The sequence below is a fragment of the Lolium rigidum genome, chromosome 1 (genome assembly GCF_022539505.1).
Source record: "Lolium rigidum isolate FL_2022 chromosome 1, APGP_CSIRO_Lrig_0.1, whole genome shotgun sequence".
In the NCBI taxonomy this organism is placed as follows: domain Eukaryota; kingdom Viridiplantae; phylum Streptophyta; class Magnoliopsida; order Poales; family Poaceae; genus Lolium; species Lolium rigidum.
The window spans coordinates 50291147-50297738 of record NC_061508.1 but is presented as its reverse complement, the minus strand read 5'-3'; positions in this window follow the sequence as shown (position 1 = coordinate 50297738).

The following is a 6592-nucleotide window of genomic DNA, read 5'->3' as shown; positions in this document are numbered from 1 at the left end:
ATCGAGGTTAGGTTACGCTCGGGACGATTGCATCTCATACTATACATTATAGCATCTTTGCCAGTTCTTTAAACATTGTCTTTACCGGACAATGATGGTATTTCAGAATTTGGAGTTCTCACGTATCGAAGCTTTTGCCTGCATAATCTTGCAGTCAAGAAAGGCAAGTTCATCGCTTGCTCATGTCATTTGATTATTTTTATCAAATTATATGCAAAGTACTATACTTATCACTCTTGCATGGAAAAGCAAATATTATTTTACAATTATGAATATGACTATGTGGTGGGCAATGGAACCATGGTATGTGATGATTGGTGGAGGTTCCATTGCACGGGTACTATTCATCTAGGACTAAGTACCAATGCCGTCCAGGTGATTCTAGCGCCGTACATACCGCGTTGACCATAAGATCTATAATGGCTCGGGGAAGCCAGTCTGTATCTTTTCCCTCCCGCACGCCAACGGACTTGATAGAGCCTGGCGGGGTGCTGGAGGCACTGCCGTAGGTTGGGATAGCCTTTAAAATCCCCATCCGGACGTTTGGATGAGAGGCTCTACCGTCTATGAAGGATTGTCCGACGTACACCGTGGGTAAAGCCGTATGATCGGGAGATGTCTACCGGGGGTGTACGGATGGACAAAAGGGTGGGTTTGCAGGGTCGCGGAGAAGGCGGTGTGGGCTTGGATCTTTATACCTGGCCTCACACCAAGGAAGTGTGAACGGGGGCAAGTCCCTGCGGATGGCAAAAAGGGTGAGATCTCTTATGGGAAAAGTAACGCACCTCTGCAGAGTGTATCAAATTGTGGCTGTCACTCCCTGTTCCGGGAGGGAACCGCGAACGCGGCAGAAAGGAACTCCGTGAAGTTCTAGTCAACCTGTGAAGACTGACGGGCATAGTTTTCAGAATAAAATAAACCTTTTGAAGAAATGTTTACGAAAACTTGCATTGCCTATGACTTTCTGGTCTGTGGCTGTAGCTAGTGCATGATACACTTATTTCCCTAATATGAACTTGCTGAGTACGCTCGTACACATCCCACTCTTAAATCCCCTGCTTAGCTATGGAGGCACCGGAGGATAAACTACCGTGGAACTCGAAGACAAAGGAGTCAACTGCAACAAGACGAAGAATCCAAGCAATGAAGTCAACTGCTGTAGCAACTAGAGTGGAAACTTAGACTAGTAATAGAAGGGAGCCTTTCCCTAATCTTAGCACCTAAGTAGCTAGATTTCTATAGCAAGCCTTTTTGCTCGAAGCTTTAGTTAGCAATAAGTTAGACTACGAGTCATTCTTCTGAAGCTTTATTTGAAGTTTTACCTCACCTGTAAAGTAGGAGGCTGTGTTGATCTTCTCGTAAACAGCTTGTGTATCCTTCTATAGACATACCTTGGACTCGCATATGTTTCTGTTGTACCACTCTGAGGGATGTAATATGAGTGGAACGGTGTTTCACTTGTGTTATGTCAACGACTTGTGTACTACACCATGCTGTGGTACGCTGGGTCACCACAAAGAGTTACCATCAGTGCTGTGGAGTTTGCGTACCACGCCTAACAGGTCGACGCAGTACACCCCATTTTTTTTGGTACATGGAGCCGAAGCAGTCTTACCAGCTGATGTTCGATTCGAAGCACCTCGAGTGACGGCATACATAGAAACTTCCTCCAACATCGCACTGCAAGATACTGTAGACCTACTAGATGAAGCTCGAGACATTGCTTTGGCCAGGACCACGGTATACCAGCAGGCACTGAAGAACTACCACATACGACGAATACGCAATCGATGCTTCAGCGTTGGAGATATGGTACTGCGGCTGAAACAAAAAAGACCCTCGAAACTCGAGTCTCCATGGGAAGGACCTTACATCGTCACCGAAGTGATACCAGGAGGAGCGTACAGGCTCAAAAATCCAACTTCGGGAAAAGATGTCGAAAACCCATGGAATATCGCACACCTGCGACGGTTCTATACATAGGGCACGATTGTTTTTATTATTTCAATAAGCCTTCAAGGTCGATTTTTCTTTATGAATAAAGTTTTAATCAGGTTCTCTGCCTCCTTTTTCTTAAATTTAGGCCCTACCACCTGAACAGGTCGACTACGGCCCCTACCTTCGGCTCTTACTCCCATCGGAAGCGCTGGCCTAGAAAACACGCAGTGTCATTAATTAAATACTCTCAACGGGAGCTAAGATTAATGACACACGAAAAGAAAACAACCAATCCAAGCCTCGAGAGAATACGCGAGTGCTGCAGTCGATGGTTACATTACCACAAAATAAGGCTCAAACCGGTGCACCGTGTGATGATGCCAAGCGTCTAATTCCCTCGACTAAGTCGACGGGTCTCGCTCTTACAAAACTGATCACTCAGCCGGCCCCGGCAAATGAAATATCAATCGAATTAACATAGCGTACAACGTATGCGATAAATTTATACAAAATAATCTTGTGCAGGAATTAAAGCTATCACATTCATAGTCGGGCTCCTCGGTCCCAATGGGCCTTCAGATCCTTCTCAAGGCACGACTCCATTCGGGAAACAATGGTGTATGCAGGACCTCTGGCGGCATCATAATATTGGCCCAAGTTCTTGTCAGTATTTGCTACGACTTCCAAGTCTAGAGACGGGTAACATGCCAATATTGAAGCAAAAGCAAGCTCCGCACCCGCAAAGAGTTCCTTCCGCACCAATTGCCGAATCCTTTCGGGAGACTTGAATCGGGTGAACAGAGCAGATAAGGTTTCAGGTGCTTGGTCTAGGGGAAACAAGGTGTTCCAAACCATCGTGAGATGAGCGTGGAACTTATCAAAGTAATAATGTGCCTTCCCCACCCGATACTTGAACTTCGCCATGACGACAGCCTTCGGACGATGCAGCCACAAGCCATGATTCGGGTGCGCAACGTCAGTCATTGCTTCAACCTCTTCGTGGATCTTTTTGTTCTCCTCAGCCGCATCTGAAGCTACAACTGGAAAGGAATAAGAACCAGTTAAGGGAATATTCGAAACTGTTACAGAAAGCAGAAACATGGGTTAATACTTACAGCCTAAACTTTCGGTAGCAACATGGAGACCATCAAGAGCATACTGTTCGATAGTTGTCGCCATCTCCCCTTTTTTCTTCACCAAGGCCGCCAATGCACGAAGAGAAGTAATATCTTTGTCTAAACTAGACACCTGGTCACGCAAGCGGCGAACGAGGCCGGATTCATCATTACTTGAAGGATTCGACAAAAGCCCGGGACGAGAAGAAGACGGAGGAATCTGCAAGTGCAATCTTTAATTCGGACTAAGTTTCAAAGTAAAACTCCCATCGGGAGCGCTGGGTATATCAGATACATTCAAAAGCATGTTCAAATTGGCAACAGAGCCGAAATAAAGTTGAACTACAACGAAGTTACGACTAGTCTTATTTACGACAAGTCAAATAAAAAGTTCAAGGATCCGCTGATGACGAGCCAGGGGCGGATTCGGGAGCAGGCTTGGCTTGAGCTTCATCTACCAGCTTCAGAAGTCAGTTCGCACAAGTAACTGCTGAACGCTTGTTAGGTTCAAGATCGATTAAGTTATGGTCATCGTCGGCAGGCAACGTTTTGGACAACTCCTCCAAATTTGATCCCATCCCATGACCCATGAGCAATTGAAAAGTGAGAACCGCCCCAAATAAATGGCTGCGGCGTTTCAATACCTCCACAGGCTCGGAAGGATCAACAAGGAAAGAAGCCGCCATATCATCAAGAGTCTTGTCCTCCTTCATCTTCGGGAAGATCATCGAGTATAACCTTGACAGCGCCCCTTTGGCCTTTTTCAAAAGACCAAGCACTTGGATGTTAGACTCGGTAGCAAGCGACAAGGCATCGGCTATAGAGTCCTCTCGAAGCTGATGACGACGGGTGACAGTTAAGTCGGCAGCATCTGAGAAAAAGACAGATCAATAATCAATAACGAAATACCAAGACAAAAAATAGCGAATTACGGGTTTTACCTAATAAACTCTTGACGGACTCGCGAAGGGCGCCTTCCTTTTTGTCGATTACAGCCGCTGCTGCGTGCTTGGCATCTTGCTCATCCTTCAGCCGCTGCTTTAATTTCTTCACCTCCTCCTTCAGTAAGACGTTCTCGTTCTTGGCATCGGTGGCAATCCTGTTTGCTTCCAGCACCTGATCAGCCGAAGACCTAACAGTCTTTCGAAGTTGGGAGTTTTCAATCTCTAGTCGGGTGAATTCTTCGGCGAACTCCACTACAGCATCGACTGTGGCATAGATCGGCTGCGGCAAGATAAGATCATAAGGATACAGCCGATAAAAGGGAATCCAGCGAAATGAAGCAAGTTAAATACTTACATGATCGCGACTAGTCGATGAAGCAGGAACGTCGCCAGGAGGGATAACTGTTGACATTAGAACCTTCTCTACGGCCGTTCGCGAAGGAGGCGTTGATTTTGCGGGTGAAGGGTTAGATTCTTTTGCTGATACGGCTCTTTCAGAAACGAATTTCGCCCTCTTTGCAAGAGGGACTTCATCATCATCATCAGAGCTACTTAAAAACAGTGCGCGGTTAGCATACGAGATGACAAGGAATAAATCAAGGAGGGAGTAACAAAAACTCACAGGTCAAGGTCATCTTCACCTGCGAAGATACTTGTTGAGCTCTTCTTGGCAGGGGGAGGCGCGGAAGCGTCGTCGGCATCATTATCTCCTCCGTGAGGACTTGATTCAGCCGAAGTGATAAGGTCATCGTGTATCTGCTTCCGACGCCTACTCGTGACGAAAGCGTCATCTTCAGTAGCCTCTTCCCCTTGGACATCGCTGTCCTCGAGGACATGAGGGGCGTCCTCGGTTCCGTCGGAATCTTCGTCATCATCCTCTAATACCACACCGCTTTCGGGTGTAGGGGGATAGCATCGGGCAGCTGCAAGCGCCTTTCAAAGAAAAGGAGATTGATGAGATACAACAGAAAAAGGGATGACGGCAGTAAAAACAAACGAAGGATTACCTCGGTTGGAGGATGGTTGGCATCATAAGAAGGACGAGCTGATATCAGGACGATATTGTCATTCTTGCTAAGGCACGTCAAGCGACGAACTTCGTCTCGGAGATCATCAGCCGAAAGATCGGCAGAGCTGACCCTGGACTCATCATCCTTGCCCGAATAAAGCCACAGTTGATGGGGGCGAGACATTAACGGTTGCACTCGACGTTGCAGGAACACTGAGACAACCTCAGTGCCGCACATTGTCAAGCCTCCCGTGTTTTTCAGAATAACTATTTGATCGAACAGCCTGTCGGCTGTCAATCTTTCGTCGGGAGAAAGGGTGTTTTGCCAGGATTTCTTCGGCTTAGCAATCAGTTTGTCCTCAAAGGGAGGAAGGTTTGAGCATCACCCAGATACTGAAGGATCTCGTAGATAAAACCATTTGTTGCGCCAGCCCTGGACAGACTCCTTCATTGGGTAATCAAAGTAGTCGACCTCCTTCCTGACAACAAAGCCGACGCCACCGACGACGGGGGGGCCGTTGCTGTCGTTATGGCGCTTCACGTAGAAGATCTTCCTCCAAAGACCCCAGTGAGGGTCAATGCCGAGGAAGGCTTCGCAGACAGTGACAAAGATGGATAGGCGCTTCACGTAGAAGATCTTCCTCCAAAGGAACTCGTGCGCCGGAAGGGAGAGGCCACGGAACAGAAAGGCAGAAAACATAACAGTAAAGCCCCTCGGGGGCTTTGGGCGAGAAACCGCACCTGGAAGACGGATATCATCCTCAGATGCATAGATGAATCCAAGGGCTCGCAGCTTATTGATGTCACGGTTGGAAATGGCGGAGGCACACCAATCGCGGCTAACTTTGGCCGCGCCCGAAGAGCTAGTACCCTTCTTTTTACCCATGGCGCTTGAAGCTCCTGAGAGAACGATGCGGGAAGAAGGAGAGGATGCGCGAGGAAGATGAGCAGTAGGAGGTGTAAAAAAGTAAAAATGAGGAAGCCCTCTATTTATACCACAAGAATTGACATCAGATCGTGGCCATAACTCCGTGGGCGTCGTGGGAGGTGGAGCGAATCCAGCTGTACACGTGGCACTAGAAAACAGGATGGAACCGGCGGCCCATTATTCCCACGTCGCGCGAAAATCGAGGAAACGCCTCGGTCGCTGCGCGTGCACTGGTCAAAACCTAAAATATGCCTGCGCAGAACTAGGGTGGGCCCGGAGGGTCAAGTCTTGTCAACCGGGTCACAACAGCAGCGTGTCATCAGTGACGTCATGGGCATTGTTGATTGCATACGAAGAGAAAAGAAAGTGTCGGGTGACTGACTTGAGCCTATGCGCGGGTTGCAAGCACCCGCACCTAGGCTCGGGGGCTACTCCCATCGGGAGCGCTGCCGCGCACCCGACATAATGAGGACTCGAAGGAAATATGTGACTCGAGTCTGCACCCGGGCGTAAAACGCCCGTGCCTAGACTCGGGGGCTACTCCCATCGGGAGTGCCGGACGCGCACCCGACAGAACTTTTTTGACTTTTTCTCGCACTCCAGGATCATGCCCGGGGACTTGATTCTGTGTAGGGTAACGATGTTTTGCCATCGGCAG